This window comes from Neomonachus schauinslandi, chromosome X (genome assembly GCF_002201575.2).
Source record: "Neomonachus schauinslandi chromosome X, ASM220157v2, whole genome shotgun sequence".
NCBI lineage: Eukaryota > Metazoa > Chordata > Mammalia > Carnivora > Phocidae > Neomonachus > Neomonachus schauinslandi.
In genome coordinates this window covers 13816866-13826421 of record NC_058419.1, presented here as the reverse complement: position 1 = coordinate 13826421, position 9556 = coordinate 13816866, and positions in this window count along the sequence as shown.

Sequence of the window (9556 nt, the reverse complement as noted above, 5' to 3'; positions counted from 1 at the left end):
AGCAGATTGATTAAGTGAGGGGCTTGCTTTTAATATGGATATGTTCATTGTGAATCTGTAAGAGTCTAGCTGTTAAAAAATGGACTCGAATTTTATCTATTCAACACTGTAGTAGAATTCCTAGCACTGTAAGACAAGAAAAAGAAACAAAAGGTGTTAGGTTTGGAAAGGAAGAAAACAGGACTGATATTAATCACAGATAAGTTTATCTACATAAAAAACCAAGAGAACATACAGACACATTTTTTGGAACTAAGGAGTGGGTTCATTTACCTTGCCGAAAGTGGTATTGGCATACAAAAATCAATTTCATTTCTACACACTAGCAATAAAGAGTTAGAAATTGCAATTGAAAAATTTTAATATTTTAATATCAGGGTACCTGACTGGCTCAGTCAGTGGAGCATGCTACTCTTAATCTCAGGGTTGTGAGTTCGAGCCCCACATTGGGTGTAGAGATTACTTAAAAAAAAAGATCTTTTTTAAAAAAGAAAAAAAAATTTTTTTTAAGATTTTTAAAATTTATTTGACAGAGAGAGAGACAGCGAGAGAGGGAACACAAGCAGGGGGAGCAGGAGAGGGAGAAGCAGGCTTCCCGCCGAGCAGGGAGCCCGATGCGGGGCTCGATCCCAGGACCCTGGGATCATGACCTGAGCCGAAGGCAGATGCTCAATGACTGAGCTACCCAGACGCCCCTAAAAAAGGAAAATTTTAATGTATTTTCTATTAGCCACAAAAATACTAGGTACCTAGAAATAAATCCAATGAAAGATGTGCAAGACCATCATACACAAAGTTATAAAATTTTAATTGAAAGGTATTTTTAAAATCTAAACAAATGGAGAGCAGTGGTCAGGGGAAATCCCATAGAGTAAAGCTATCAATTCTTGCCAAATTAATGTATAAATTCAATGTAATTCCAACTAGGAGAGTAAGCTATGGATACAAACTCCAAGGGTTCAAATTCCAATGCAGCTACTTACTATATGACCTTGGGCAAGTTACTTCACCTTTCTGTACTTAAGTTTTGTTGTCAGGTAGAGCCAATGTATTCTTTTCCCTTTTGGGTTCTTGTGGAGAATAAATAAAATAATAAATATAAAGTATTTAATGTATTTCTGGCACACAGTTAGGTGCTCTAACAACGTTACCTATCATTGTTGCTGTTATATTAACAACTACAACAAAGAAAATAAACAGACAACCCTAATAGAAAACAGGCAAGCAAGCAAAAAGGAATTCACAGAATAAGAAATAAAACTGTCCAATATGCATTTAAAACCATCTTTACTAATAATTGTAAAAGGCAAATTAAAACTCTCAGATGTCATTTCTCCAATCATATTGGCAAAGATTAAAATGTGTTGGCAAGAATGTAAGAGAAACAAGTGTTTTTGAACACTGTGAGAGTATAAATTGGCACGATTTTGCAAGAAAATGTGACAGTAACTAACAAATTATAAAATGTGCATACATTTTTGATCAAGCAATTCCATTTATGGGAATTTATCCTACAAAAACTGTCACGTAAATACACTAAGATAGAAGAATGTTTATTGCCATATTATTTGTAATACAAGAAACTAGAAAATTCCTAAAGACCGTATTACTCAGTCAATGAAAATAAAGAGATAGTCAGATATATATTAACGTGGAAAAATGTCCAAGATCTAATGTTAAGTGTAAGACCAAGATGCAGAACAGTAAGTCCAAGAAGATATCATAATTTAAAATTCTTCATATAAATGTTAGTATACATATAAAACTCCTCTGGAAGAATATATAGAAATTGTTCACAGTGGTAAATTCTGGGGGTGTAAGTGGAAAAGAAATGCATGTGGCTTTTATTATCTGTTTTAAGCATGTCTCAATTGTCTAGAAATATTACAAGGTGGACTGCATTATTTTTATGGTAAAAGAGATATACTTCTGCTAAGCTCTATTTAACATGGTTCCCATTGTTAAGCATATTTCTTAGCTATATATGTATATACATATATATATATATGCTAAACTATTTGTCTTAAATTATTTGAAGAAATACTAAAGATTTCCCAAATTCAATAAGATAGTATGTTTAGTTTTTAAACATGAAAACTTTGGAATGATGATTCATTAATGTTTTAGTTCTGCATTTCCAGGTGCATGCTAAAACTGATTATATATTTCACCAGAGCCAAATGACAAAGGTTTCAGTTCTCTGAATGTCTAAATAATTTTTGTCATTTCCCTATATATATCCCTCCCCAGGACAGTGAAGAACCATACCCTTAGGCTTTGTTTTGTCACCAAGGAATTTCCCTGGCAATGGTAACTCTTGGGTAGCTTGAACATTAAAAAGCACCACTCTTGATACCTCGGGGAGTGGGGGGTGCAGTGTAAGGGGATCCTGAAAGATAAAATTCTCTAACTGGAGAAAGAGAGCATTTTTAAACAACTCTAAAGAGCCTTCCCAAAATGACCTTCCACCTTTCCTCATCTCATGTTCAATCCTGACTGCCCATATGGCAGAGAGAGGATGCTTCCTCCAAGCCTTTCACCATAGCCATCCCATTCAATGGTTCACGCTGTTCTCTCCCACCTTTCAGCAAGCATGACCTACTATTTTGGATGTCTTACCTAAGATCCCTCCAAGGTAATGTGACATTTAATATTTAAGTCTCGGTAGATATGTGAATCATCTCACTTCTTTCCTACAAATTTCCCTTATGTGCCTTGAAGAACACTCACTTCTTGGCTACTTCTAGGTAACTTTTCCATCCCTCCTCATTTTCCCAATGTCCATGTTGCACTTCTCAGATTTCTATTTTCAGCCTGAAATCACTGCCTTCAAGGCTTCGAGGCAATCATTTCTGTCAAGACTTCAGTGAATTAAACTTGCCCTACTATATGTTGGCTAACTGAACATAATGAAAAAAAAATAAATTAAAAAAATAAAATAAAAGTAAAAAAAAATAAAAATAAACTTGCCCTACCAAGTAGCCTAGTATTTTTTTAAACCTGAGGGGTTATGTTCATCTCAAAAAGAGTATTACCCAGACTTAGGTCTTTTGCAGCATAGATGGAGAGGATGCAGATATTCACATGCTGAAAGCTGTTCTGAGTATTTGCATTCAAGGAACTACAATATAATGGTGTTGGGAAAACTGGACAGCAACATGCAGAAGAATGAAACAGACCACTTTCTTACACCATAAACAAAAATAGATTCAAAATGGATGAAAGACCTAAGTGCGAGACAGGAAACCATCAAAATCCTAGAGGAGAACACAGGCGCCAACCTCTTTGACCTCGGCCATAGCAACTTCTTACTACACATGTCACCAGAAGCAAGGGAAAGAAAAGCAAAACTGAACTATTGGGACTTCATCAAGATAAAAAGCTTCTGCACAGTAAAGGAAGCAATCAACAAAACTAAAAGGCAGCCTATGGAATGGGAGAAGATATTTGTAAACAACATATCTGATAAAGGACTAGTATCCAAAATCTATAAAGAACTTATCAAACTCAACACCCAAAAAACAAATAATCCAGTTAAGAAACAGGCAGAATATGTGAATAAACATTTTTCCAAAGAAGACATACAGATGGCTAACAGGCACATGAAAAGATGATCAACCTCACTCATCATCAGGGAAATACAAATCAAAACCATGATGAGATACCACTTCACACCTGTCAGAATGGCTAAAATTAACAACACAGGAAACAACAGATGTTGGTGAGAATGGGGAGAAAGGGGAATCCTCTTACACTGTTGGTGGGAATGCAAACTGGTGCAGCCACTCTGGAAAACAGTATGGAGGTCCCTCAAAAAGTTAAAAATAGAAGTACCCTACGATCCAGCAATTGCACTACTGGGTATTTACCCCAAAGGATACAAAAATACAGATTTGAAGGGGTACATGAACCCTGATGCTTATAGCAGCATTATCAATAATAGCCAAACTATGGAGAGAGCCCAAATGTCCACAGACTGATGAATGAATAGAGAAGAGGTAGTGTGTATACATACAATGGAATTTTACTCAGCCATCAAAAAGAATGAAATCTTGGGGCTCCTGGGTGCTTAAGCATCTGACTCTTGGTTTTGGTTCAGGTCATGATCTCCAAGTCAGGAGATCAAGCCTGGCTTCAGGCTCCACACTCAGCGAGGAATCTGCTTCTCCCTCTCCTTTTCCCTCTGCCCCTCCCCCCAGCTCATGTGCACGCGTGTGCTCTTTCTCTCTCTCTCAAATAAATAAATAAATAAATAAATAAATAAATAAATAAATAAATAAATAAATAAAAAGAATCTTAAAAAGAGAAGTTATTTGCAAATGTAATTAATTAAAGAATACCAAGATAAGATCATCCTGGGTTATCTGGATGGGCTCTAAATCCAAAGACAAATGTCATAAGAACAGGAAAAGATACAAAATACACAAAGGAGAGACACACGGGAGAAGGTCATGAGAAGATGGGGGCAGATATTCAAATTATGCAGCCCCAAGTCAAGGAATGCCTGGAGCCACCAGAAGATGGAAAAGGCAAGGAGGGATTTTTCCCTAGTCTTGGGAAGTGCAGTCCTGCCAACACCTTGATTTCAGACTTCAGGCCTCCAGAACTGTGAAAGAATACATTTCTGGGGGCACGTGGATGGCGCAGTTGGTTAAGCATCTGACTCTCGGTTTCAGATGAGGTCGTGATCTCAGGGTTGTGAGATCGAGCCCCGCATCAGGCTCCACATTCAGTGAAGAGTTTGCTTAAGACTCTCTCCCTCTTTCCCTCTGCCCCTCCCCCCACTCTAAAATAATAAGTAAATCTAAAAAAGAGAATACAAGGATGCCTGGGTGGCTCAATTGGTTAAGTGTCTGCCTTAAGCTCAGGTCATGATCTCAGGGTCCTGGGATTGAGTCCCGCATCGGGCTCCCTGCTCAGCAGGAAGCCTGTTTCTCCCTCTACCTGCTGCTCCCTCTGCTTGTGCTCCCACTCTCTCTCTCTCGCTGACAAATAAATAAATAAAATATTTTTAAATAAATAAACAATAAAAAAGAATACATTTCTGTTTTAAGGTACCCAGTCTGTGGGTAATTTATTATGGTTACCCTAGAAAACTAATACATAGATATAAAAATTACAGTGGACAGCAGAATTACAGAAACTATGCAGAAAAAAGGTGTGAAGTGAAACATTTAAAGTATTGAAAGAAAAAAAATCCACCAACCTAGAATTCCATATCCAGCAAAACTGTTCTTCAGAAATGGAAGAGAAAATAAAGAATTCCTCAGACAAACAACAACTGAGGGTATTCATTGCCTATACACGCACCTTGAAAGAAATGTTAAAAAGAAGTTCTTCAGGCAGAAGGGAAAAAACATGGGTCAAAGCCTTCAATCTATGTAAAGAAGGGTAGAGCATTAGAGAAGGAATAAATGAAGAAGAAATAAAACGATTTAGTTTTCTTATTCTTAATTGATCTAACTGATAACTGCCTAGTAACAATGTATTGGATGATTATAATATATGCGTAAGAAAAATGAATAATAGGAAGGAATTGGGAACACTCTAATAAAATATATGTAGTACATGTGAAGCAGTTAAGTGTTATTTCAAGGTAGACTTTTATGAATTAAAAATGTAATTGTAAACTAGGGAAATTGTTAAAAACTTTTAAAGACATACATTTTGGTGAAATATGCCATTGCTTCATACCAAGATTGCTTTTGTGCAAATGATTTTTTAAAAAAAAATCAGTGCCATATTTCACCAAAACAATAAATGTTAGTTGAATTTTCTTAATCATGTTTTTCATATACCAGGAGAGCTCACTAAATAAGGAAAATAAAAAATACTTCTAATTAAAAAAATAAAGACATATTTGATAAGTCAGACAGAGAAAGACAAATACTGTAAGGTCTCACTTACATGTAGAATCCAAAAAACCAAACTCATAGAAACAGAGAACAGATTGGTGGTTGCCAGGGTGGAGGTGGGGGAGTGGAAATGGGTGAAGGTGGACAAAGGGTACAAACTTCCAGTTATAAGATGAATAAGTTGTAGGGATATAATATACAGTATGATAATTACAGTTTATAATACTGTGTTGATTCTTGAAAGTGGCTAAAAGAATAGATTTTAAAAGTTCTCACCACATACACACACACAAATTGTAACTATATGAAGTATTGGACATGTTAAACTACCCTTATTGGGGTAATCACTTTGCAATACATATGTATGCATATATGCATATATACATATGTATATCAAATTATTATGTTGCATACCTTAAACTTACACAATGTTATATGTCAATTATATCTCAATAAAGCTGTAAAAAGGTATCTTTGATATACTAAGTGATAAGAGGAGTTAAAATGGAATCATATTAAGTACTCAAAATCAAAGAAGGCGGGAAAAAAGGAGAAAAAGGAAATGTAAAATAAATGAAGCAAATAGAAAACAGTTACAAACATGATAAATATTAATCCAACTATATCAACACTTTAAATTTGAATGACCTGGGGCGCCTGGGTGGCTCAGTTGGTTGGGCGACTGCCTTCGGCTCAGGTCATGATCCTGGAGTCCCGGGATCGAGTCCCACATCGGGCTCCCTGCTCAGCAGGGAGTCTGCTTCTCCCTCTGACCCTCCTCCCTCTCATGCTCTCTGTCTCTCATTCTCTCGCGCAAATAAATAAAATCTTAAAAAAAAAATTTAAAAAAAAATTTGAATGACCTATATACATAGTTAAAAGACACAGACAGACCAAGTGATAGAAAACAATATCCAATCATATTTTGTCTATAAGAAATTGATATTAAATACAAAGATTCAGATAGGCCAAAAGTAAAGGGATGGAAAAAATTATACCATACTAACAATAATCGAAGGAAAGCTGTTGTAGCTATATTAACTTCATAGAAGCAGACTTTAGAGCAAGGGAGATCATTAGGGATACAGAAGGGCATTACATACTGAAAAAGGAGTCAATTCTCCGAGAAGATATTAAATGCATATGTGACTAAAAACAAAGTGTCAGAATATGTGAAGCAAAATCTGATAGAGATGAAAGGAGAAATAGACAAATCCACTATTCTATTTGGAGACCTCAATACTGCTCTGTCAGTAGTTGATAGATCAAACAGGCAGAAAATCAGTAGGGATACGGGTGACCCGAACAGTACTATCAATCAACTTGATCTACTTGACATTTATAAAATACTCCATCCAACAACAACAGAATGTATATTATTCTCAAGTGACATAAAATATGTATCAAGATAGAAAAAGATTCAGAGCCATTAAACACACCTTAACAAATTCAGAAGAACAGAGATCATACAAAGTATGTTCATAAGCTGCAATGCAATTAAACTAAAAAGCAATAGCAAGAAGGTAGAGTATCCCCTAAGTATTTGGAAATTAAATAACACACTTCTAAATAATTCATGGGTCAAAGAAAAAAGCTCAGAGAGAGATTTAAAATATATATTTTTACCGAAGTGACAATAAAAGTACAACTCAACAAAGTTTAGAGAAAGCAGAGAGAAAAACAGAGCAAATATCAACGAAATTGAAAACAATAAAGAAAATCAATGAAACCCAAGACTGGTTCTTTGGAAAGATCAATAAAATTGATAAACTTCTAGTCAGGCTTACCAAGAAAAAAAACAGAATTACCAATATCAGAAATGAAATAGGGACCATCACTACTCATCCCATGGACATTAAAAGGTTAATAATGAAATACATGAACATAAATACTACACTTGGCAAAGCTGTCCTTCAGAAATGAAGAAGCAATGAAGACTTCCTCAAACAGAAGCTGAGGGAGTTCAGCACCACTAGACCTGCCTTAGAAGAAATGCTAAGGAGATCATTATCATGATCATATAAATAGAAAATTCTCAACAACGGCAAAAAACTATTAGTAATAATAAAGAAATTCAGTAAAGTTTCAGGATACAAAAACCAACACAAAAATCAGTGCTGTCTCTATGCACAATGAACAACTGAAAATGGAAATTAAGGGTGCCTGGGTGGCTCAGTCGGTTAAGCGTCTACCTTCAGCTCAGGTCATGATCTCAGGGTCCTGGGATTGAGTTCCGCTTCGGGCTCTCCACTCAGCAGCAAGTCTGCTTCTCCTTCTGCCTCTGTGATCCCTCTCCTTCTGGGATCACTTTCGCTCTCTCTCAAATAAATGAATAAAGTCTTCAAAAACAATTTTTAAGAAAAGAAAATGGAAATTAAGAAATCAATCCAATTCACAATAGCAACAAAAAGAATAAAGTATTTAAGAATAAATGCAACCAAAGAGGCAAAAGACTTATACACTGAAAATTATAAAACATCAATGAAGGAAATTAAAGAACACAGAGATAAATGGAAAGACTTCTATGTTCATGGATTGTAAGAATTGATATTGTTAAAAAATCCACCCAAAGTGGTCTCCAGATTCAGTACAATCCCTATCAAAATCCCACAAGTATTCTTTACAGAAATAGAAAAAAAAAAAAAACAGTCCTAAAATTTTATATGGAACCACAACAACCCTGAATAGCCAAAGCAAACATAAGCAAAAAGAACAAAGCTGGAGGCAGGACTCCAGTCAGCAGGAGGAGGAGTCCCAGGCCCTGCCAGGTATCAAGGTGAGGACCCTCATGGAGGGCTGAATTAGCCACCCACCCCAAACAGAGCGGCCCCACAGGAATGCACACCTGCTTTCAGCCCTGGGATGCCCCAGGAACAGGTATCAACTACCACTCAGCTATCACCTACATTTGTGTGGTCAGCATCTCACGGAGATAGGGGCCTTGTGAAGGCAGGGGGTACAGGCTGTATCAGGAAGAAATATAAGTACTTGTGGAGGACTGAGTATAAACCCCCAACCCACAATATATAGGGAGCCACAAAGAAACGACCCTGCGCTTACTGTCAGCTCCTACAGACCTCACACAAGCCTGTCATGCTAAGACCCAGCCTCACTAGTATCTTGGTGAGATAAGGGCCTTGACCTGATGGGTGTGGTCTCAGCTCAACAGAGAGAGGGTGCTCAGCCAGTGCAAGAAGTCAAGGTAAGGACTCAGGGGTTTTCCCATCCTGAGTAGATTGGAACCCACCCCACTCTACTATCAGCCCTGGGAAACACCAGGCGGAGTACAGGGATGTGTTGTGTCTTGACTTCGGGAATTTAAGGGAGGTGAGGTTTACTCTGAGGGGGTTGGACTCTCGTCAGCAGAGGGAGGAGTCTTAGGAGTAAAGAACTACAAGGAGCGAGGGGGCCTCTCACCAGATAGAAGGGGCCCGCAGCCCCGCCCTGCCTCCAAGTCATCCCTGGAAGGCCCCAGGCCGACTTTCCGGAAGTGACGTATCCTAACTTCCGCCTTAGGAATCTGAGGGACGTGAGGCTTCATCGTTGGGGTGTGGACTCAGATCTTCGGAGGGACGTGTCCCAGTCTCTGGCAGGTGTTAAGGTGAGGACTCGGAAAAAAGACTGAGGGAAAATCTCACCTCGGAGGGTTTGTGCCTCCTCGTCCCCCCCCCCCCCCCGCCCCCCCCCCTCCCTCCACAGTC